Raw genomic sequence first — 12,558 nt, 5'->3', positions numbered from 1 at the left:
GTAAAAGTCGAGAGAAGGTCAAAGGTAAGAGGAGAACCCCGAAGGAAATGATCAGAGGATGTCGCGTTTGATTAGGATAAGTTGGTGACAAGGGAGCCTCGGTTAATCTTCAAAAAACTTCCAAATTCACCCCCAAATTTATTAGCTGACCTAAGGATTAGAAAACGTTATGAGTGATTGAAAGAAAAGACACCATTAAAGAAAAGATTCAAGGTATCCTTGATATGAGTAGCCAGCCCGAACGCAATAAGTCAAATCAAAGGAAGAAAGAATTAAACAAAGGATTTTAGTATTGCACTAGCTAAGAGATAAAATACCGCAGGAATTGATTTGACTACTGTAAGAAAGCAAGGAAAGCTATAATATGACCAGTTTGAAATTATCTCAATGGGAAAGCGCATCAACCCTAGCAACACAAAGGCCAGAGATATTTTTGAAGTGTAGGAAGGATACGTAGAGATCGAAGAGAACAAGAAATTCCTGAATAAAATGAAAAATGGGATTAGAAATTGGATAAAAGTATGTACTGGGGAAAAAGAGCATATAGGATGATGGAGGCGACAAACTAACAACTTGGTTAGTTAAGAAACTTGGAAAAACATCGTGTGGGATGTTTTAAGGAGCCTATTGATGTTGATAATGTTGTTGTGATATTGGTATTGTTGTTGTTGTTGGTTGTTGGACTGTAATTTCAGGCTAGGCATATAAACATGGGAGGTACTGCCCGAATTTCAGCAGATTCTAAATAGAATTAAATGGAGGATTTAAGATGGGCATATGACATTGAGCCTAACAATAGTATGAATGGTTTATATGTAGATTTACAAGCTTGGAAAGATAAACGTCAAGTGGCTAAGGTGACTGAAAGATATGTAAGGCTAGTCCCTTTCTTTCTAAAGGCATGACTCCTACGTTACGATTCCATATATGTCTTCCCTAACATTCTTGTTTCCAAAAAACTAGAAGTTCATGATTCTCAAGGTTTTTATGATTATAAAGACAAGATGTTTTCTATGAGGACCACGATGACAATGACGACCTCTTTCTTGTGAATCCATACATGTCTTCCATAATGTCCTTTTTCCCAGAAGCTAGAGATTCATGATTCTTAAAGTTTCTTATGACGCAAAAGATGATTATGTTTTGATGATGATGATCCTCTTTCTAGAAATTCTAAAGCTTATGAATTTAATGCTATTATGAGATTGTTGAGTTTATTTCCTGATTTTCTTGAATTGCGCATTATTGTTGATCTCACCTTATGAATTGTTCCTTCAAGGTGAGATAAAGCGATGATGATTGTTCCATAAGATAATCAGAGGTTACCAACCTTACGTCATTCCGATAGAGTCATAGTTTCTATTTGCGCTCTCATGCATGCTACTTATATTATACATGTATATGATATTGATATATTTATATAGGGGATATGGGGAAAAGGGCAAGGCGTTATATACGCATAGCCACCTGATCAACTGGTATATTGTTGACACCCAATTTTGGCCCTCCTTTTTCGTTTAATTAATTTCACTATGCTTCTCAGTCTTGAAAATTCGCCAGAATGAGCTTGGAATATTTTCATTAATTATTACGCTATTTTTCAAGATATATTTCTCTAAAGTTAAGAACACTCTTATTATTTCTTAAAAATTACCAAACACAGTATTTTTAATTATAAAAATTACTAAACATCATTCTTTACAATTAAATCACTCAAAACATAGTGTTGATATTCCTATATCAATATTGGCGTTGACATTTTTCTTTTAATCCTGTTTATTACTATGTTAATCATCGGTTATTCTATTTTAAACCAAATACGTATATTAAAATTACTTGTATTATAATTTTCATATGTACACATTTTTTGAGAATTAGTTAGGGCAAAGAAGCATATTTTAATTAGTTCAAAATGAAAAGGAATTAGGATGATTAAATTCATCTACTGGATTGGACCAAATTAATTCTCAAATCCCCACAATTCAGCAGCCCAAAACGTTCAGCCCAACACCAACCGCCCCAGCCCAAAATATCGCCGACCCGCCCCAGCCCAAAACCCCGCCGACCCGACCCAGCCCAATAAACACCAAATCAGTCTTCAACCCGTTATTTTCATTTCTAACTAATTAACCAAACTAGCCCCTTTCTCTCTAAAGAGACCTAGCGGTCACCACCACCCCACCCCCACCCTCCCATCACATCACGTCGTCTCACCACCACCACACCGTCGGACCGCTGGATCAAAGTGGTCATCGACGCCACTGTCCTCATTAGTCGTCTTTTCTCCCATCACCCACTCCCTTTTTCTGAAAAACGGAGCTCGACAACTCATAAAAGGTCGATTGAGACCTCTGAGAAAGGGGAAGAGCAAAGATCCATCAGCCCTTCTCTCAATCCGATAGATACAAGCCAGAATCGGCAATATTTCTACCCCAAACGGCTCTTTCTCCTTCAAACCACCTCTGAAAAGGTGAGAATCCCCTCACTTCATCATTTTCAATTTCAGAATTCTAAAAAAAAAAAAAGATTTTCCCTCCTTATTCATTACTTTGAATTTTGAATGTGATATCTTTAATTTTCGGCTATAAATACAGCCCCTCTATGGGCTGTTAAGGACAGAAAAAAAGAAGACCAAAAAAGTCCCTTTTATTTTTTCACAAGCTTTCCCCTCATAAAACTCCTTTTGTAAAAACTTGGATTCTGTGGAAAAATCTTATTTTTTAAAGTTTTGATTGTCGAAAACCGTTCTTTTAGTTCTCGCCCGAGGAAGGGCTATTCCGAGTGGATTCGGAGACTCGACGACGACACTAGCTTCAGTTCGCTGTCTCGAAAGAGGTTAGTGGTCGCCCTTGCTTCACGTTTGTTTTCGGTTGTTAGGAGTACATATCGATGTAGCTATTAAATAATTATTCGCAGTTTTGCCTATTTGAGTTTGTTTTGCTGCTGTGTGTCTGAATCCGCACATAAAAGATAGCTAAGAATACATGAAGGAACTATCGATTAAAGTGTAGAATATGGGGATGACTGTGTTGCTTGTTTGAATGTCATTTTAAATACTTGTTAGATGCCTGGTTCTACGTAAATCTGTATGATAAAGAAGATGCTTAGGTTATGTGTTTGAAACTGTTCTTTAAGCCTTCCTCCGTCTTAAGGTTTGAGACTTAAACGAATATGGAATTTCTAGCGTAAGTTGATAACTGTTTGCAGCTGAATATAACTGGCTACACCTCTATTCTTTGTTGTAAGATTTTACGTATTCCATGAACCAGTTCTCTAGCCCCTTGTTTTTCACCCACAGGTTGTTTCTTTCCTTTCTTTAAACATGTCATTGTTTGCCTTGCCTTGTTAATGTATTTATTTGAGCCTTGCCGGCTGTGGTTTGTTGATCGTTATTACTTCGCCTCATCGGCTGTTGTTATCGCTGTTTGCCCTGTGTTGCTGCCCATTTTGGGATAAGCCTTCCACTTCCATGTTGTTGCTATTTGTTGTTGTTGGGCTGCCCTGTTGGTGACCATTTTAAGCCTAATGACTGATGTACTTAGCCAAAGCTCGCTGGTGTATTTTGGGAAAAATCGACTAATGTGTTTAAATTTCAAGGTGCTATAATTTTCGCTATAAACTTTCTGCCAAACACGAGTAGATGCTCCACTTAGCTGCTGGTTCGTATTGTTATACTTCGAGGCCGAATGGCTGACTATAGTTGACATCCAACTGCTGCATATTGCTGTAGATCTCAATAAAATTTGGGATTTCCATTTGAAGCTCGTATGTTACTTAATAGTTGTTGCGTTTTTGGCCATTTTCTACTATGTCCTTAGGCCATTTGTTGCTGTATTTTGGCCCTTCCTTAGGCCCTTTATTTCCGCATTTGAGTAAATTATCGTTGTTGTACTTAAGGCAGCCGCTGTAGCATATTCGGGCCAGTTTTTCTACATTTTGATGGCGCTCCTGTTACATTTTTCTGGGAAAACAATTGTTACATTTCTAAAGGAAAAATGCTACATTTAATTGAAAATAGCTGCTGGTATATGTTTTGGTGACCCGGGCTCAGACACCATAAGTCTTGAGTACTGATAGTGAATAGATCTTTTACACCACTATGTTAAGTTGAAAATAGGTGATTTGGGATTGACTGTCGTATGAATAACAGACACCCTCTTGAAGAGGCTCGATGGACCCTTAAAATGTTTGAAAGTCTATCTGATAACTCAGTTGTAGGAATTAGTTAAACCGGTCTATCTCATTGAAAGTTCCTTACGCACAGATTATTATTTGGTCTTGTTTGTTTTACTCCTTTTTTTGGGATAAAAGCTGCTCTAATCCTTTTCTTTCTCTCTTTCTTTTTCTGCATGAAACACTTGGGAGCAATTGGAGTTATGGCAACTCCGGATTTTGCCCAGAATTAGAAGAAATCAGTAGCAGCTGCGTTTATGCTCATGTCTAACAGCCATCATTCGTGTCAAAAGAGTCCCCCATCCTTCTTCCTCTCTCTAAACTTCATGTCTTTGTATTGACTAATATTATATCTGTTATTTGTATCTTGACTAACATTTTTATGGACTTGTGTTGTAGTGTTTTTGTTTTGGGTTTGTGCTCTTAAAAGAGTGATTAAGTAGAATGGTTTATTTGATCGTCTCACCCCCTCCCCTTTCTTTAGGTATTAGATTTCAACTAGTCACTCAATTTAGATAATATCTTAATCATTTTCCAGGTAATTTGTTTAGCATATTCCCAAGTCGTCAAAAGGAATTATTTTTACAAAAAGAAAGGGTATATAAACGGTTGTTACTAATATTTTTCTTGAAATAACATAACGATTTTTGGGACCTGAGCATCCAAAGACATCATTTGCAGAATCCTTATAAGTACAAATTAATTTCTGTCGAGTTTCGGCTTTCAAAAAGTATTGGGTCTAAAACGATTTTTATGTACCAAAGGGTCCAAATCATTTTTGGCATTTATTCTTTCTCGATAATTAACGTGAGCAGATTGATTCTTCAAGTTTTTGTAACAAGAACTACTATTAGGGCCCGAGTATAGTGGCTCAAGCTATTTTACGAGAGCTATAAGGTATATACTCTACTTTATATTCAAAGATATTATTTTACATGCATTTCTTTAATGATTTTTCTCATCGCATGCACATATACATCTTGTAGTAATTATTTTCCTTTACCATGAGTATACCTATAGAATATTTTCATAAACACGTATCCTACATATACTATCTTGTTTTTAGGAATTCCTTTGATCGTCTTTTCATCATGTGTATACATATATATATTATTTCCATATCATAAAATAGCTATTTTTGAACCATTATATACCGTTTTTTCATAGGATATAAACATCGCACATATACATTATTTTTCTAAAAAATATGCATTCCTAATCCTCTGATTTTATACTATTGTATACAAAAATACATTATGAATATATACGTATATGTTTACATCTCATGTATACTAACTACTGCCTCTACAATAAACATACACATGTACCATTTTCATATACATATATATCACATATACTATCTAATTCTTTTACATATCACATATATACATTATTTTCTTATAAAAATATATCCCTCCTTATTCTATATTATACATATTATTCTTATATAAAATAAATGTCACACATATTTTCCTCATGCATACATCATCATTAACTACTTCCTTTGTAAATATGCATTTACTCACATAGTTATATTTACATTAAAAAACCTTTTTTTTTTATATACAAATAGTTTTGAGAGAGTAGTTTCTTTTCCACAATTCTTTAAATAGGTTATAATAAATAATTAAATAATCCCCCTCTAGTGTTAATTAAACTAAGTTTAAAGACTGTCCTCCGATAGGCTCTGAGGGATGCTTAACACCCTCCCCTCGGGGTAAATAAAACCCTTACCTAGAATCTCACAGGTTTCAAAGACTAAAAATGGAGTTTACTTTTTAATGGTTTCCTAATATTTCCTAAAATTAGGTGGCGACTCTGAAAATTTTCAAAACCAGAGGAACATAGTCATAAGTTGTGAACTAGTTTTAACCCGTTAAAAATGGGGCATGACAGAATGGCGACTCCGCTGGGGAGCATACCTTAGGTTTTGACTTTAGTAGACTTAGTTTAAGAAGTAGATATTCGAGGGATGTTTGTTTATTTATTTTATCACCTGTTATTTATGAGTTGCTAAATTGCTATATTTGAAAGGACGCAAGCCAAAGCCAAACTTGTACTCCTTATTTGTTTGAGAAAACACTATTTGTTACTGCTTTCCTTATAATGTCATTGCACTTTCTATCGAGTCTTTGGCCGTACACTTACACACACTGTGGTTCACGCGAGGTGTTGTCTGACACACCTCCACCCCTTCTTTGGATTCTCTAGTTTCAGTGTCAGTACGGTAGTTTACTACTTACCTTCTCGCAGACATTCAGTCCCACTCCGAAATTCTTAGGAAAAAATCTTATTCTAGAAAAATAAGTCATGCTGCACACACCTTAGGCAGGACAATCCAAGGTATTGTCGCTGCAAATTAGGAATCCACCATTTTGTCAAAGGTTTGAAACCTGAATGACATAACCCTTTATGTGAATTGATGAAATGATCCTTAAGAGACAAAAGATGATTTTTTTAACAAACAATACTTATCATAACCTCTACCCTCTTTTTCAGATGGAAATTAACCAAAACCTACCAAATATCCAAATGATAGTCTCATCTCCTCACGACCTGCAAACTTGGTGGAGAAACATAAAAGTGGCACACGGAGAAGAAATTCGACAACATCTTGGGTCGTTAATGTCACTAATGGGTATCCAAGCTAACAAAACTCTCACCAAGCTGCTGATAGAATTTTGGGATCCCGCCAGTGTAACCTTCAATTTTTTGGATTTTGAGATAACCCCTACTTTAGAGGAAGTTTGTGGATTCACCGACTTACCATTTGAGGGAAGAATGCCAGTGTCACCATCCTTCATATCGGGAGAGAAATTCTTGCGCATTTTGGGATTTAATGTCTACCCGATCTTGAGGAACGTGGAAAATGATCGAGTGAAGTTCGACTTTATTTTTCAGAGATTTGGGCGCCGAGAAAGCTTTGATCGATATCGGGATGAGTTTGCGTGCGATGGCGGAAGGTGGGAGAAAATGCAGCCACAAGTCTTTGCCATAGCCCTGTTGGGAGTCTTGGTCTTCCCAAAGAGAGCCTACCGAATCAATATTAACCTTTTGCCACTTGTTATGAATATCTTCTCGGGACCGGATGAATTGACATTGGTCCCTATGATCCTCGCGGAGATGGTCCGAGCTCTATCAGCTTGTTCAAGAGGGCATAACTTCTTCGAGGGGTGTAATCTCTTGCTGCAGTTATGGGCCGCGGAACACTTCTATACTCGCCCCCCCCCCCCCCCCCCCCCCCAATCATGGATTACTACATAGATGCTCGTAGCAGAATTCAGAGCCATACAGAAAGAATGAGGTACTGGCCTGAACCTACAGGAGAAGAGGAGTGGCGCACATTCTTGGTTCAGCTCACGGGAGATGCTATTCAGTGGAAATACCCCTGGCTGTCAGGGAGACCTTTGGTAAGAACTGCGAATCTGTACTTCGTTGAGTTGGTCGGGTTGGACGGGATTCAACCGTATGCGCCTCTTAGGGTCCTGAGGAAGTTTGAAGTTACACAAGATGTCCCAGTCTGGTCCCGGATGGCACTGCATGAAGGTAACTATGATAGGGTGGTTCCAGTAGCACGAGTGAGAATTCTACAAAGAGAATGGCTGAACATGATCACAATTGGTATGGGTGACGAGAGTTGGTGCACACCCGAGTATTACGCCTGGTATAATGTGGGAGGCCTGGTACTTTTGCCAACCGAGGATGGATTCGATGGGCTCACGGACGATGATGTAGCGGTTTGGCTCGAGTTAAGATATTGCCTCTCATGAACGTCAATAATAATATGTACATGCAGGTAGTTCCGGGTTCAGTAAACCATCTGATACAACTGGTAGAAAAGGAAGATCCGGTGGAGTCGGAAGATGAGATGGAAGAGGATCCCGAAGAAGAACCGACAGAGCCAGATGAACCGATGGAAGAGGATCCGGAAGAAGATCTAGAGTGGGAATCAGAGCGTAATCTTGTAATAGAGGTAGAGCAGGAGAAATCACCCAAGTACACTCCAGCGGGATATTCAGAGGAGGAACTAGAGGTGCAGTCCGAGTGCAGGCCTACAGTACATGGTATGGAGGAGGGACCTGAGTATAATCCGGAGGCAGGTTGGGAGATAGAGACGGACCCAGAGGAAGAACCTGAGTACGGCCCAGGGCCTGATTATGATCCAGCATATGATGGAGATGACAATTACAGCCCGACATGGCCCTAGACTATTTTCTTTCCCCTTTGTTTTTGTTTTCTTTACATTCCAAAAGAGTGCCGTATGGCCCAATTCCTTTGTACGCCCTCGTGGCCACCCTTTGCATTTTCATTTCAAATTTCCATCGATCCATTCCTTTTGTATGCCTTTATGGCCATCCCCTTTGTGTTTTATCATTTCAGGTTGCCATAGGCCTATCCTTGTAAGCTCTCGAGCTACCTTTTGTTGGAATGGAAGTTATGTTTGTTCTAAAAAATCACAGAATGTGTCAAAAAAGGATCATCATTATCAACTTGTGTGTAACGTAGGCTTACCTCTGGCAAAAATAGGCTCCACAATTAGGACACGCTTGTTTGCACGTCGACTTGACGTAATTATATGATCAAATGTGTTACTATACTCTTTCTAAAGTTTCCCGGACTAACTTTTGTTTTACAATTGTCTTTATTTTAGTTTTATCCCCCCAATAGAGGTTGATTTGTGTTGATCTTCAAACTGGCCGAATCACACTACAATTTGAGGTCTAAGGGAAAAATGACTATCACCAACGAAGTCAACCCAACTGCTAACCTTTCCATAACAAATGAAAATCCTGAAAGCTTGACAGAGAGAATTAATCTAAACGATGAAGAAGAGATCGCTTTGCTAAAGCTACAACTTGACGAACTAAGAGGAGAGCTACACCATGTTCGGGACTTGACCCATCTCACTGTGACTGCTTTCCCAAACACACCTCACTTTCCATCTTTGGACTCGCCGGTTCCAGAACACTTCCCTCCATCTACACGTCCACCTCCAATACCCCTTTCCTTTTCTAACCTACCTCTGGTCACTCCCGCGAATTTACCAAATATACATAAACAAACCCCTTACGTCCCCTACTACATCCATACTGTCACGACCCGGCTAGGGGCCGTGACGGATACCCGGGGCTGACCACCGAGCACCGCTCGTACTATTACTTCTTAGGCTTATTTAACAATCATTTACCCGATTCATGCTCAATTTATAATAAAACCCGATTTTTCATTTAGCAACAAAATGTTTTATACACATGAGCCTTTAGGCTAGCAAAATAATATATATATATATACCATGCCATGAAATCACACGACCCATGTTGAGTATCTATGAGCCTTTATGAGATGGCATCTACAATTGTACACAAAAGAATCATCATAGGCACCTCCGGAACCATGGAGGGCTTTCGGTCAGCTAGCAGCCTCTAAGAATCCGGAGCAAGATCTCCTCCCTGTCTACCTGTGGGCATGAACACAACATCCAAAGAAAACGGACGTCAGTACGAATATTGTACTGAGTATGTGAGGCAGGAATAAAATAAATAACATAATAGAAAGATCATGAGTCATGAGACCAAGATATAACCTGCACGAGTGTCATAGGCAATCGTATCACTTTCATATTTCACATTTTACATAATCATAGTATACATGTCATCACATCCCATACATCATCACGTACATAATCTGTATCGTCACCCGCGTCCGGGTAACCCTCATATGCCGCCCACTAGTGGTGATCATGCCCGGCCCTCTTGGCTCGGTGTAAACATAGCAGCCCGCATTAGCGGTGACATGCCCAGCCATATAGGCGCGGTGGAATCATACGCAGCCCGCATTAGCGGTGACATGCCCGGCCATATAGGCGCGGTGGAATCATACGCAGCCCGCATTAGCGGTGACATGCCTGGCCATATAGGCGCGGTGGAAATCTTATCATCACAACATCAATCATAACACGTCGTTATTATACATCTCATGCCATAGCATCATGTTATCATTTCTTAGTGTTCCATGTATCCCATAGTTATATTACAAGTTAGCATTATTCATCATCTTATTGTCGTAGTATACATTAGCATTAAGAGCATACATTAGGCTTTGAGACAACCACACTATGTCGGGGTGACATAAGGTCGTGAACCCCCGATGGTATTATGGACATTCATGAGTATCATGCCTCGCCTTGAAGGAGATAAAGCATAAGGCAAGTGTTAACGATAATAACATCATTAGCATTGTAGGAATATCGTGTCACAATCTATTGAATCTCTATGCTCTAGCTCATTGTCACTATTATCATGCTTATAGGTGATTCGATAAATAGGAGGATTCATAAACTTCATCCTATAGAAGAATTGTGGAAAACTTGAAGGACTCATGCCTTTGAAAGAAGAGTTAATCCCCACATATCTTTCTCGTTTAAGCGATCTAGCGTTCGCTTGTTCTCCTTCAATGTTACGCCTCTACCTTCAAAAGAGGATTCGTACTAACATTAGTCAATTAACCATAAAAACGCACGACTATTTCTAGAGAAAATTGGGCAGCACTTCCTTTGTTTATACTACTTTTCCCGTATTCCATATCAACTCCCAACACATAAAACAACAATCACAATATAGCAATCAATAATCATCATTCATATACAATAACCATGATCCACCATTTCTCTCCATTTTTCCCACATTCATTGTTTTGGGTTCGCTATTGTATTTTCCCATGTATCACACATATCTCATGGTCTACATGTCATTTATAACATATTCATACTCACAACACACTAACATTCATGATTCAATTCAACTACCACTCACTCATAACACTATTCACTCTTGAATGACCCATTTGCTATGTTTTTCTACAATTCGGATATCTTAACCTTCCAATACCTTAAAAAACATGAAATGGTCATGAAACTTACCTTGGATGATGGTTGAACAAGCCTTGATTGAAGTTACTCCTCTAACACCAAAACCCTATCTCACCTCTCTTGGTTTTCTTTGAAGAAGATGAGCTTTACTTGAGTTTCATACACTTTGATTCATGGATTATGTGATGTTTGATCTTAGTTTCCCTTGGATTTCTCTTGTAGTTGAAGAGTAGGGAAGGTTCTAGAGGTCTCTTGAAGTATAGAGTGAGGAGGGAGTGAAATATGAAATGAAAAAGACCCCTCACACTTAAACTTAAAAGCTGCCCGACCCTCATTATACGGACCAACATACGGTCCGTACTATTTATACGGACCGTATGTATGGGCGTACATTTGGTACAGAATGTTATCTTCATCTTGGCCAATTATACGGTCCAACATACGGCCAGTATAATTTATATGGACCGTATGTTTGGCCGTATAATGCCAACTGAAACGACTTCCGTTTTCGTCGACTCGTTTGATCTCCGATCCTTATGGAACCTTCTTAACACTTGTTTAACACTTTAATACCCATCTAAAGGACGTTATTTCTTATCCCTAAGACCTCATTATGCCATCACCAAATTTGTTCTTGTTATTCTTATCCGATACACAACGTATGATTCGTTTTCTTAGCAACTTTCTTTCCTTGCATTGTATGCCTTTATAATCTCGTCGAGGGTCATCTAATACTCTTTCTTACTGGTCACAACATCGCCTACGCTATGTCCTTTGTTATCCTACTCACTGTACCTGTGCGGGGGATTTTCCAAGGTGTAACATTCTTCCCCCCCCCCCCCCCCCCCCCCCCCTTTTGGAACATTCGTCCTCGAATGTTAAACACTTGAGATTCTACAAAAATTTCGCCAGAGTTTCCCCTGTAACTTGGCACTACCAACCTATCACAACAACCCATAATATCATCGCCTCACAGGGATACATCACAATAGCAACATATCTATGGCCACACACGACCAAAACATAAAGATAAAGCATACATACCTTATATTGTCGGCGTTTCATTTTGTATCTCTCCTGGGGGTTGGAATAAGTGCGGATACTTGGACTTCATCTTCTCTTCTGCCTCCCAAGTCATTTCTTTCCGATTGTTGTTCTGCCATAGGACTTTGGCTGACGCTACCTCTTTATTTCGAAGCTTTCGTACTTGCCTATCCAAGATGGCAATAGGCACCTCTTCGTAAGTTAGCTTTTCCGTTATTTGCACATCATCTATCGGGACAATCTTTGTGGGATCTCCAACACACTTGCGGAGCATCGAAACATGAAAGACTGGATGAACTGAATCAAGCTCCGAAGGCAATTCCAATTCATATGCTACCTATCCCACCTTGCGGATGATTTTGTAGGGTCCGATGTATCTAGGACTTAGTTTCCCTTTCTTACCAAATCTCATCACCCCTTTCATTGGTGACACTTTCAAAAATACCCAATCATTAACTTGAAACTTCAAGTCT

At 39.0% G+C, this 12,558-nt stretch overlaps 1 long non-coding RNA gene across 1 annotated transcript; it reads left to right on the top strand.

Moving 5' to 3' along the window:
• The first annotated feature begins 2,154 nt into the window (after positions 1 to 2,154).
• LOC132636190 (uncharacterized) lies at positions 2,155 to 4,625 on the top strand. Its single transcript, XR_009581076.1, has 2 exons — positions 2,155 to 2,470; positions 2,755 to 4,625. It is a non-coding gene; the product is annotated as an uncharacterized LOC132636190 (long non-coding RNA).
• The last annotated feature ends 7,933 nt before the right edge of the window (positions 4,626 to 12,558 follow it).

Source organism: Lycium barbarum, chromosome 4, assembly GCF_019175385.1.
Source record: "Lycium barbarum isolate Lr01 chromosome 4, ASM1917538v2, whole genome shotgun sequence".
NCBI lineage: Eukaryota > Viridiplantae > Streptophyta > Magnoliopsida > Solanales > Solanaceae > Lycium > Lycium barbarum.
The sequence above is the reverse complement of the archived record's forward strand: the minus strand, read 5'-3'. Positions and strand labels throughout refer to the sequence as shown.